We start from the raw sequence: 12927 nt of genomic DNA, 5'->3' as shown, positions 1-12927 counted from the left end.
TGTGTGTGTGTGTGTGTGTGTGTGTGTGTGTGTGTGTGTGAGCAGGCAGGTGGGTAGACATGACAGAGAAGCCGATCCAAGCCCAGACCACCCCCCACTCTTTCTTTCCTTCTTCCCTCCCTCCCTACTTCCCTTCCTTTCTACTTTCCCGTCTCTCCCCACAGGTAGCACAGACTTTTGCTGGCTCTGCACTGAAGATATTGCTGTGATTCCCAGCTAGGGGCAGAAAGCCACTGTAGGGAAAGTGGGGTGGGGGTGGGAAGCACTTCCAGGCCCCAGGCTGCTTGATGGCTCTGTGGGGGCCAGGACCATGCCACACAACCTGCGGGGCCACAGTGTGGGTCCCAGCCTCCATCCAAGGCTCTCTATCTCTGTTTCACATGCCCGTGTTGTGTCTGGGATCCCCAGATCTTATGGTCTTGTGCACGGTGGCCAGTGGTCCCTATGCCTGGAAGGGCAGGAAAGCCGGATACATGGAGAACGTGGATTCTCCTGGGACACTTCCCCCAACTACTAGCTCTGCAACTTTAGTGAGAGTGTGCCACTTATTGAACCTCAGTTTTCCATCTGTCAAAGAGACCAGTAACCCTCCCATCATGGGCGTGTGTGGTGACTAAATGAGGCGGTGCATGCAAATAAAGGATGTGCATAGTAGTGGCACTGAAACAGTATCAGCAAAGCTCATGGTCGATATTGCTGATTATTCTTGATTAATATTGTTATTGATTATTTGGAGGAGGGACTGGCCCCTCTTCTCCAGGGTCTTGGCAGACATCTAGGGAGGACAGCAGGTAGGCAAATGGGGGTTGGGGAGTGGAGGGGAGGCAGGAGCAGCTCAATGTTGTCACTCTTCCTTTGTAGGGAGTGATAAGTGGTGGCTATGGGCAGAGCCTCCCACCCCCCTCCACTCCTTTCCCTGTACTTGCCCCTGCCCGCGCGCACACATACACACACACACACACACACACACACACACATACACACACACACACACACACACAGAGGCTTGAGCTCCCATGAGCTAGCAGAGGCCTGGCTTGCAGCCTGCACCATTCCTGGCCCTGGTGATGTAGGCGTCTCCCTGTTGAGGGGAGACTTGGCAAGAGTTGGGCCTGTGGTCAGTGGTTGGCAGTGCCTGGAGACAAGGCTGAAGCTTCTGAGATCGCAGGGCTTCTGGTAGTGCTGGGGTGTGGCCCATGCAGCAGTCAGACCCATGGAGGGACGGGTCCCAGGGATTTGCTAACCTAGAGCCTGGACTGGGGGGGACAGTGGGGTCTGCTGGCTGGTTTCTGGGTGTGGAGATGCGGTGGAACATTGAGTGAGGGGTGGGTGGCTGGAGGAAGGTCCTTACGGGCAGGGGAGGAGGAGGAGGAGGGGAAAATCTGAGACCCAGAAGACCCCATGGTGAGGGTTGGAAGGGGTGGGGCTTTGAGGTATAGAGTAGACTTTTCTGTAGAAGCATTTGGTGTGGAAGGGAGAGGACCCAGCCCATGGTTTGGAGGCATCTGGGCCTGAGAGTGGGTAGACATGTGTAACGATGTACGTGTGCAGTCTGTGAGTATATGTGTCTGTCCATGGGAATTGTGGATATATATGAGTCTGTGTGTGGACCAGACCACACGATGGTGTGTGCAAGTGTGTGAGTGTCTGGGTAGGCTTGTGTGTGTACAGGGGAGTGGGTATGACTTTGCATGTCTGTCTGGGTGAGCAAATGGGCATGTTTGATTCTGAGGCTGAGTTAAGATTGTGTTTCTGTGAGCCAACAGGCCTGTTGAATGTCTAGTTGTATATGTGTGTGGTATCAATTTGTCTTTGAGTGTCCGTGTCTGGTTATATGCGTGTGAGTATGAGGGTTTCAGAACGCCTGGGTATGCATGCCCAATTAAGTGAACGTCTAGCTGTCTCTGTGTATATTTGTATGTGACTATGTGCGCACATGAGTATAGGTATATCTAAATGGTGTGTTTGTGAGTGTAAGGGGGTGTGTGTGTCCATGCATGTATGGGAGTGTATGTGTGTGTCAATATGCTTCTGTGTGGGTCTGTCTGTCACGTATGTGTATGACTAGGTCTGTGTGTTGATGTCCATGTGGATTCTCCAACATTTTCAATTGTGTGTATGTCTCTGTGTGTGTGTGTTTGGGTTCATAGGTCTGTAGACAGACCTATGGGTTCACATCTGATTAGGGAGATATTAGTGTAGATGATCACCCTCATATAAAGAGAACTAATTGTGTGTGGGGGGAGTGTATGAATACATGTTTTGTTCATGAAAATGTATTTTCTGGGTATGCCCATGTGTACACATTTGATTATGTATATAGGTATGGCTGTGGGGGGGATCTATGCCTGTGTATATATGCACAAAAGGCTGTGTGCATAGTTGAAAGAATGCATTTGGGTACATGTCTAATTGTGTTTGTGGGTACAATGTTACATGTGAGTGCAAGTCTGGTTGTGGTATGCATGAGTAACTAGATTTCATAATACCTGGTGCACATACCTCAATATGTGTTTTGTCTGAATTTCTGAGTACAAGTGTGAATGTGTGAGTGTGGATATGCCTGTGAGGGATCATGAGTGTATATGTGTGTGTATATGCTAATATGTGTGAACATCTGGCTGTGTGTGCATTTGAGTGAACATGTCTTTATATTTGCCCATGTGTTCATGTACATCTAAGTGTGTGTGTGTGTGAATATGCCTTTGTGTGCCTGTCTGAATGTACAGGTGTGTGAATGTACCAGTTTGTGTAGTTCTAATTATTTGTATATGTGTGTTTGTATTTATTCTGGAACATATATCATAGAACAGTTTAAGTGAATGTATATGCATGCCATACATACGTTTGTGTGTGTGTGTGTGTCTTTGCATGTGTATGTGCTAAGTGTTATCAATTCTTGTGCAGATGTACAAGGATGTGAGAATATGTGACTATTCTTCCATTTGTGCGTGTGTGTGAACATAGCTTTGTGTCCAAATCTATCTGACAATTTAAGTATAAATGAATATTTGTTTGCATAGCTTCTCATATGGATGTATGAACTGTGTTGAACACACATCGTGTGCATTCCTATTATAATTGCATGAGTGTGTTTTTTAAGTACATTTGTGTCTTCATGTATGGTTATGCATATAGGAATGAATGACGTACATGTCTGTGTGCATGTGAATATGCTCATAGGCATACATGCCCAGTTGTATGTCTCTGTGTGTATTACAATGTCTGTATATGAATACATTGTCTCATTGACAAGCAGGTGCACATCTGGGTGTTTATGTACATGCGTACACCTACACATAAGTGTGTGTGCAAATGTTTATGTGGTCACATCTGGGTATATGTGTGTGTACATTTGGGATCCCACCTCTGTGTGTCATGTTTGTTCACTGTCTCATTGGGTGTGAGAGTCTGCCTGTCCGTGGACATGTGGAAGTATGCCTGAATGTATGTATACCTGTGTTTGTGAGTGAATGTGTGTCATTCACGGGCATTATGTCATGTGAATGTGTGCAATGAATGTACACCTATGTTTGAGAGTAAATGAATGTGCAGACGTGGGGCCAAGTGCAATGTGAGTGTGCATTGCTATAAGTGTGCCTGTGCATAGGGTAAGTGTAGGCATTTGTGCATGTGCCGGTCTGATGGTCTGTATGTGAGAGAGAGAGAGAGAGATTTGGCCTTAGGCCTATGCAGATGGGTCTAATCCCTGAGGGAGTGATAAAGGAGGGTATTTACAAGTCTGTGTGATGCTGTGTCTACACCCCAGCATGTATTGATGTGCATGTCTAAGACTCAGTGCACCTTGCTAGACCAAATCCGGCTCTGTGTAGACATCCTACAGGATGGCAACACCTGAGCAATCCATGACCCTCTTCTGGGGCCTCGCTGGCCTCAACCATGTGCTGGGCTTTTGCGGGGTGGTGGCCGGGGGGGGTGTCTCAGGATAATTCTTGTCATCATTCACACTCAAGAAGTAGGAATCAATCATGGCTGATGTCCCCCTAGGGAAGGGGGCCTGTGACCTTTTAGAAACGGGTTTCTTGAAACCCAAAGACCTCCCTTCCCATCCCCCCACCCTTGAAGGCCCAGGACAAAATGGCTTTGTATAATAGCTAAGGTTGGCAAATGGTTTTCACGGAGAGCACCCGAGTTATGCCAGCCAGGCAGAAATCTAGATGTCAATGTGTATGTATAAGTAAAGGTGTATCTGGGTAGAGTATAGTGTGTCTGTGTGTGTATGTGTGTGTGTGTAGAAGGTGGTATATTTGATAAGAGAATGAGAAAATGAGGGAGTGAGAGGGGGAGGGAGGGAGAGGAAGGGAAGGGATCTGGGTTGTGTGTACATACGAGAAAGTCTGGGTAAGATATCTATGTGAGGCATTGGCTGTATTTGGGAGGGGTGAGTGTGAGTATGGGTGCATGTAAATGGTACATTTGTGAGGCGATATGAGAACATCAGCCTATTTGGGTGGAGGATATATGAGAGTTTGGGTATAGCTACGTGGGAATATGTGTGAGGCTGTGTGTTTTTGAGGAGTATGTGTGTATGGGTGTATCTGGATTGTGTGAGAGGGAGTGCGGGGGTGTCTGGATGATGTATGTGTTTTATAGTGTAGATGTATCTGTGTTGTGTTAAGACAACATGGGTGTTCCTGGGTAGAGTGTGTACATGAGGGAGAATGGGTGTAACGGGGTGGGAGCATTTAAGTATGGGTATATCTGGATGGTGTCTAGGTGGGTGAGCATATAAGTCTATTAGGCAAAGGAGATGTGTGATGGAATATATCTAGATGGTGCGTGTGTGTAAGAGAGAGAATTTGAGCACATCTAGGTGATGAAGGGTGTGTGTGTGAATGTATATATAATTGGAGTATCTATGGATGGTGTGTGGGAGTGTATGTGGATGAGATGTGTGTGTAGTATGTCTGAGAGAGTTTGGGTGTATCTGCATTGTGTGTGTGGAGTGTGGGTATGATGGTGTTTAAGAGAGAGGGATCTGGATTGTGTGTATGTGTAGAAGAGAGTGCAGGTGTTTCTGAGTGTGGTGGGCATGTGACAGCATAGATATATCTGGTGGGAGGAATGTGTGGGTGTAGGTGGGTGGTTGTAAGTGTTTGGGTTTAACTGGATTGGGGGTATGAGTGGGTGTATCTGGATGTCGTGTGTGAGGTGTGGATATATCAGGATGGTGTGTGAGAGAGAGTGTAGTGGTACATGTTGGCTGTGTGAGACAGTGTGTGGGTATAGTTTGGGTGGAGTGTGTTTGAATATGAGTGCATCTAAATGGTGGGTGGGTGAAAGCGCAGGTGTATTTGGGTGGTGGAATGTGTAGTAAGGTGTATCTGGATGGTGTGCTCTAAGAGCTTTGGTTGTGTATCTGAGCATATATGTACTTGGGTATCTGTGTGAGGGTGTTTATAACTGGATGGGGTGTGTGAGAGGATTTGGGGGATATATCTGGGTGGAAAGTGTGTGTCTGGAGTGTGAGTACATCTGAGTGGTGTGGAGGGGATGAGAGCATGAGCTGAGCAGCGGAGTATCTGGGGAGGGATAAAGGGAAGGCATGTGTGAAAGTTGGATGTATCTGGGTGGGATGGGTATGTGTGAATGCAGATGTATTTAGATGGTAGTGGAGTGTATCTAGTTGATATGTGTGTATTTCAATGGTCCATTTGGGATGAATCTGGATGGTGTATATATGTTTTAGAGGGTGGATGTATCTGGGTTGGGTTCTGTGAGTGGGACTGTGTTTGGGGTATGTGTGTGTGTGTGTGTGTGTGTGTGTGTGAGTGAGAGAGAGAGAGAGAGAGAGAGAGAGAGAGAGAACAAGAGAAAATATGGGTATATATGGATAGGATTTGTGTGTGAACGGGTGTCTCTGGATAATGTGTGGGTATCTGTGTGTATGTGAACGTACTTGGTTGGGAATTTGTGAGTGTGAGTATCCGGGTTGGCTGTGTGTAAGTGTAGCGTCTTTGAATGGTGTGTGTGTCATTGTGGGCGTGTGTCTTGATACCATGTGTGAAAGAGACTGTAGGTGTGCCTGGGTCAAATATGAGGGCTCTAGGTTAGGCGTTTCTATGGGTTAGAGTATATCTGAATGTTGCATATGAGAGTGTGTGTGTACTGAGTTGGGAGTTCCCCGTAAGTGTGGCTGTAGCTGGGTGGAGTGGCTGTGAATGTAGGGTATATTTGAGGTGTGTGTGTGTATGAGGATGGGATGTGTGTGAGAGAGTGTGGTTGTATCAGTACTGGGTATGTGTGCGAAAGTGGGTGTGTCTGAATGATGTGTGTAAGGAAGAGAATGTGCACCTATCTGGATTGAGGTGTGAGTGTGGGTGTATCTAAGTAAGAAGCATGGGCTTCTCTCTGGCTGGTGTGTGAAAGACAAGGTATATCTGGGTGGTGTGTGAAAGCGAGTATATAGGTCAATCTGTGTGGGGTGTGTGAGTATCTGGGTGAGGGTGTGTGCATGTGAGTGTATCTGCATAGTGTGTGTGAGAGTGTTTGGGTGTATTTGGGTGGGGAACGTATCTGAGAATGTGGGTGTATCTGCATGTGAGTGTGGATTTATCCAGATGGTTCATAGGTGGTGTATCTGGGTGTTTTGTGTGTATGATAGTGTGGGTGTGCCTGGGTGGGGTGTGTGATTGTGGGCGTGTATGTATGTGTATATCTTTCCTAGGGCATATATACCTCTCTAGAGTGTCTGTAAATGTCATCCGTATTTGTGTATGTGCTTACATGTGTGGCTATTGGTAGCCAAGTATGTTGGTACGTGGCCTGTGTGTGCATGTGTTTGTGCTAGAGTGGTGTGAATCTGTATGTGTGTGTGAGTGTGTTTCTCCACGTTAATAATTTCAGTGGGCAAGGTCTCTGGAGCCAGGCTCTGGGTTTGCATCCTAGTTCTGCCATTTATTAGCTGTGGGGCTTTGGGCAAGTCACCTAATCTCAAGTAAGCCCCCGTTTCTTATTTGTAAAGTAAGGATAATAATACTATCTATCTCATAGGGTGAAAATCAGATGAGTTAATGTTTGTGCCTGGCACATAATAAGTCCTCTGTTCCTTATCAGGTGTTAACCTGGTACTACAATTATTTCATGTGCCTGGTGTGTAAGTAACAGTATGTGTCCATCTGCAAGTGCAACGGAGTAGTTTCTATGTGCATATTTGCCCCATTATCTGTATCCATGTGTATATGTAAAAAAGTGAGTCGATTCTGTGTGTATGTGAGTGTTTTTATACATAAAACTGGCTTTATACTTATATGTGCCCCCAGTGTGTATATGAAACCATGAGTGTATGAGAAAGGAAGTGTGTGTCCAGGAGGTCAATGAAGGGGGTTTGGCCATGCATGTGTATTTCCCAGTGTACATCTGGGTGTATGAATGCACTCATCTGTGTCTGTGGTGATGTGTGTCCCTGTCAGTGCAGATGTTACCTGCATTGCTGGTATGCTGCGTATATAAGCACGTGTGTGCATGTATGCACGTGTGTGTGCACACACACCAGTATGTTTTTATCTGAATATGTAAACAGGTAGTACCAGGTTTATATGTGGTGATGTGTGTGTGTGTGTGTGTGTGTGTATAAAGGATTTGTGCCCATATAGCCATGTACTAGGATGTATATATTTGTGTTGTATAAGTGAATGCATAGGTGTGAATGGGTGTGTGCATCTGAGGGTTTATGTCTGTCTGTGTTTATAAGCATTGGTAACTATGTGGTTATGTATGTGTGAGTCTGCATTGCTCTGTATAATGCCTGTCTATGTGTGTGTAGCAGTGAACCTGAGCGATATGCCAGTGTGTGTGAGCATGTCTGTACTGTGTGTATAATGTATGTGTACCAGGGCAAGTTTTGTACAAAATAGTGGATTTTATTTTTTTAATTTAAATTCAATTAATTAACATATAATGTATCATTGGTTTCAGAGGTAGAGGTCAGTGATTCATCAGTCTTATATAACATCCAGTGCTCATTACATCCCATGCCCTCCTCTATGTCCATCACCAAGTTACCCCATCCTTCTACCCGCCCCTCCAGTCAGCCTCAGTTTGTTTCCTATGATTAAGAGTCTCTTATGGTTTGTCTCCCTCTCTGATTTCATCTTGTTTTATTTTTTCCTCTCTTCCCCTATGATCCTCTGTTTTGTTTCTTAAATTCCACATATGAGTGAGATCATATGATAATGTTCTTTCTCTGATTGACTTATTTTACTTAGCATAATACCCTCTAGTTCCATCCACGTCATTGCAAATGGCAAGATGTCACTTTTTTTGATGGCTGAGTAGTATTCCATAAAATAGTGGATTTTAATCTCTTAATGTATGAGCCTGGGGTTGGGGAGGGCCTGGATCTATTGGATGTGAATCAGACTTAAACCCTGTGTGTGAATGTCTGTTCTTATGTCTGTGCATGCATGATTGTGTCTGAAAGCATGTAGGTCCATATGATTTGGTTATTTTTTTTTAAGAGAGAGAGAGTGCGTGCACGCGGGAGCGTGGGGGGAGGAGCAGAGGGAGAGAGAGAATCTTAAGCAGCCTCCACACCCAGTGCAGAGCCCCAGTGGTGCTCGATCTCATGACCCTGAGATCATGACCTGAGCCGAAATCAAGAGTCAGTTGCTTAACTGACAGAACCACCCGGGTGCCCCAGGTCCATATGATTTGGTTTATTTGTGTATGTGCCTGCATGTGCCCATGTGTATGGTGAGTTTTTCTCTGCCTAGGTCTATATTTCTACTGAAGGGTGGCTATCTGTGTGTGTGTGTGTGTGTGTGTGTGTGTGTGTGTGTGTGTGCGCGCGCGCGCGTGTGTGTGTGGGCATGTGTATGGTGAGTTTTTCTCTGCCTAGGTCTATATTTCTACTGAAGGGTGGCTATCTGTGTGTGTGTGTGTGTGTGTGTGTGTGTGTGTGTGTGTGTGTTTGCGTGGGTTTTGTATATCTTTGCATGATTTGCTGGAAGGTGGGTACCTACGCACATGCCTAACTTTCTGTGTGTGTGTGTGTGTGTGTGTGTGTGTACCTGAACACATACACCTGATTGTGCTTATCAGCTGGTGTAAGTCTGGGTTTGAATCTTGATGTACATGTGTTCCTGTGTGCACTTATCTGTCCATGTGTGCTAGTGTGTCTATGCAATGTGACTGGATGTGAATGTCTTAGGGCATTCCCAATCTGGCACATGGGAAAGGTAAAATATCTGTATGGCACATTGGAGTAAACTGAAGAGGATTTAGGGGTACTGTGGTTTGGTGAAAAGAAATTCCTTACATTTTCTTTACATTATACAAATCGTGATGAGGAAAACAAAAATGCAGTTTTAGGGGAGTTATTAAATATTGAATTTGTATACAACTTTTGGTATACAACTTCCAAGTGAAATATTTTCAGGATTTTTTCATGGAACACTGAGCTCACGTCTGGAAACATAACTTTTATTCACTTGTGCAAATTTGTAATGGTCAGCATTCATGCCACTTCTGAGCCTTTGGTCACGACTGCCTTTATTTATTTTATGGTAATTTGACTCCTTTATGGACATTTTCATCATGATTTGGTAAAGTAGTTTGTGCGGAGCATCAATCTTCTACATCAAGTTATTGTTTTTCTTGGTAAAAACCCAGACAAAACAAACAAATAACCATTAGTACTTTTGACAGGGATATAAGCTTCTATTGTGACCTGCTACTTCTTGATCTTGGAAAGCCTGTTGATGAAGGTAAGACCTAGTCTGTGAAGGTCGTGTGGGCACCGTTTGCCTTAATGTCCTCAGTAATTAGCTTGAATGTATGAAACGTAGCTGCATGATTCTGCAGGTCAGCAAAGTTCACCTTAAAAGCATTAGCTTTGCGGTCATTAGGTGCCATTTTGGTTTCTCTGAAGCTTTCACACCATACCAACCTTTCTTAAGAAATGCAACAACTAACTGCTTATTCATCCCTCTGTTTGACCTCCCTTTGATAACTCACTTGTTTTTGCCATGGCCAGGCAGAGACCCAGGTTTTATGCTCAAAATGGCTAATGACCTCCTCTGTCTCTTGGTGGTCACCATCAACAGGAAACTGCTAGCATGAGTAGGTGGCAGCAAATGACCAAAGAGTTTTTTGTTTTGTTTTGTTTTGTTTACTGATTTAAACTCCTTTCTTATCAATAATCGGGACTTGGATAACTCATAGTCTTTGAATTTTGTGCTTCAAAGATAGGATCCTTCTTTAAATCTAACACTTCTTTCTTTTCTTTCAATCAAATGTGATGTTGAAATTCCTTGTAACAAATGCACGTGAATTTTGAATCCAACCAAAAAAATTTTCATTTTGAGTATTTCAAAATAATTGATGAAACTTTTGCCTTAAGTAGACACAGACATTGCTCTACTCATCTTAATAAGTATTTTTTAGTAGTCAACTTAATAACACCAACTAATTATCATCCAGGGAACCATACATGACCTCACTTCTAAGTTGAAGTTTGGTTTTGAATCCATAAACCTTGACAGTATACTTTCATATATTTTTGAGAGTCTTAATATTTTTTGATGTAATTTTATTCATGTGCTCAAAGAGCCATTTGTTGAAATGAGTAAGCATCAAATCTGCAAATGAGAATCATTCACAAAAAAAATGCTGAAATTTTTCTTTTAGTTCATAAATCTTTTACAGAATCCTTACATATTTAGGTTTAAAACAATAGAGAAAAGTGTACTGATCCCGAAGCTTCACAGAAATCCAACACACAGGTGGGTAGTATCTTGGGTTTAATCAAATTCACCTACCATCAATTACTGTGGAAATTAGACCTACAGGTAGACTTTTATAGGTGAGTGCTCCTTGGTGCATTAATCTTGGCATTTTCAGAACAAATTCCAGATATAAACTCCATGCCATCTCAACAGCAGCATCAGTCCACAGACTAAGGCAGAGTTTCCATAATATTAGAAAATATTGATGTATCATTTTGAATATTTCAACCTTAGTTTATTTTGGTGCTTCTTGCATTTCTCTTCAGGCTTTCTGACTAGTACTCTGAACTGAGCACAATTAATCAACATCTAGAGATGCATCAGTATAAAATGAAAACCCTTTTGATTCAGCAATCTTCTGAGTTAGTGTCATTTCACTGTCCTTTGACCCATCATCACTGTGTCTCCTAATAACAATATTTGAAAGTGACCTCTTTCCTATTCTTTTTACTTCATTGGTCCCAAATATGATGTGGACAATTTCCTGGCAGACTGCTAGAACTTTCCTGGCAGAATGCTGAGATACTACTGGCAGGGGCATCTTAGCTTTACTTGTTAATCATGCAATCCTGTCCCTAGCTGGTTGAACTCCATCTAAGAATTTTCTAACCCAAATTAAAAAGAAAAAGTAATGTTCTAACTCATCTCATAAAAGAGCCAGGTTTCTTAATTTGCATTTTGAGATGCTTTTAAAAGTCCAAATATTTCTCTTTGTAAGAGTGTTTCCTGGCCAGTTGACCAACATAGCCTACTGGGAAATTGTTTCTTTTTTAAAAATCTTGTTAATTTAAATTCAGTTAGCCAACATACATTAGTCTCAGATGTAGTATTCAACAATGTATCAGTTGCATATAACACCCAGTGCAAAATTTCTTTTGATAACTTTTCCCTACAAATTGGACATATAGGCTGAGGATGAGAGGCTTATTTGGCAGCTGAATCCAAATTTGGGACAATCCTCATTAAACTGGGGACAGCTTGGAGTTTCTGGAGGGCAGACTGTGTTTGTCTTGTGAGTCTCCTGATTTTCCAGCTTTAATCAAAAAGTCCATTTTGATAGGAAAAAATATCTTAAAAATTAAATCTAGTTGAATATGAAGTATTGAAGGGGCCAGCAGATCTTAGTGACTTCTGAAAACTGATTTAAAGCAAAAACAAATTTGAGGTCTTCTGCATTCTTAAAAGAACAGCACTCTGGAAACAAAGCCTTAAAGGTCTAGCTTTCCCTTTAATGAATCAATTCAATTCAACCACAGTCAGGCTTTATTCTTTTATTGACAAATATTTTTACCTAACAACAAAAGGTAATAATTTATTATGAAATAAATTATGAAATCCCACCAAGAATCAGTTTTGGCTAATTTTTAATATTAAAAGCCAGTCACAAGTAAATCAGTAAATAAACCAAGAAATAATAAAAATTATATTGTAACGTTTTTAAAAGAGTCCTTTTAGAAACACTGGGAAATACTTATGGATGAGTGGTATAATAGATATGCTTCAGAATACTCTGGAAGCGGGGGAAGTGGGTGAGGTTATAGGCAAAACAAGACCCTAAGGGTTGATCATTGGTGAATCTGGGCAATGGGTGCACTGAAGTTCATTACAGGACTCTTTCTACTTTTTTATTATTATTTTTTTTAAGATTTTATTTATTTGTCAGAAAGAGAGAGCACAAGCAGGGGGAGCAGCAGGCAGTGGGAGAAGCAGGCTCCCTGCTGAGCAAGGAGCCCAATGTGGGGCCTTGATCCCAGGACCCTGGGCTCATGACCTGAGCTGAAGGCAGATGCTTAACGAACTGAGCCACCCAGGCGTACCCTCTTTCTACTTTTTTTTAAAAAAGATTTTATTTATTTATGTGACAGAGAGACAGCCATCGAGAGAGGGAACACAGCAGGGGAGTGGGAGAGGAAGAAGCAGGCTCCCAGAGGAGGAGCCTGATGTGGCACTTGATCCCGGAAAGCCGTAATCACGCCCTGAGCCGAAGGCAGAAGCTTAACGACTGCGCCACCCAGACGCCCCTCTCTTTCTACTTTTTTATATCTGAAATGTTCTATAAGGAAAAAATTTTTTATAAAGAAGGAACAATCAGGGCAATTAACAAAATAGTTATATTATCTTTAGGAATACCTGCTACTATATAATAATAATAATAATAATAATAATAATAATAATAATA

General features: G+C 42.9%; 1 protein-coding gene across 1 annotated transcript in view; it reads left to right on the top strand.

The window, feature by feature from the left end:
• GPR173 (G protein-coupled receptor 173) overlaps nucleotides 1–12927 on the top strand; it is a 23209-nt gene that overhangs the window by 899 nt on the left and 9383 nt on the right. The gene's annotated exons all lie outside the window — the stretch shown is intronic.

The sequence above is a fragment of the Ursus maritimus genome (assembly GCF_017311325.1).
Source record: "Ursus maritimus isolate PB19 chromosome X unlocalized genomic scaffold, ASM1731132v1 scaffold_X1, whole genome shotgun sequence".
Taxonomy (NCBI): Eukaryota; Metazoa; Chordata; class Mammalia; order Carnivora; family Ursidae; genus Ursus; species Ursus maritimus.
Note: the sequence above shows the minus strand (reverse complement) of the source record. Positions and strands in the feature narration are given on the sequence as shown.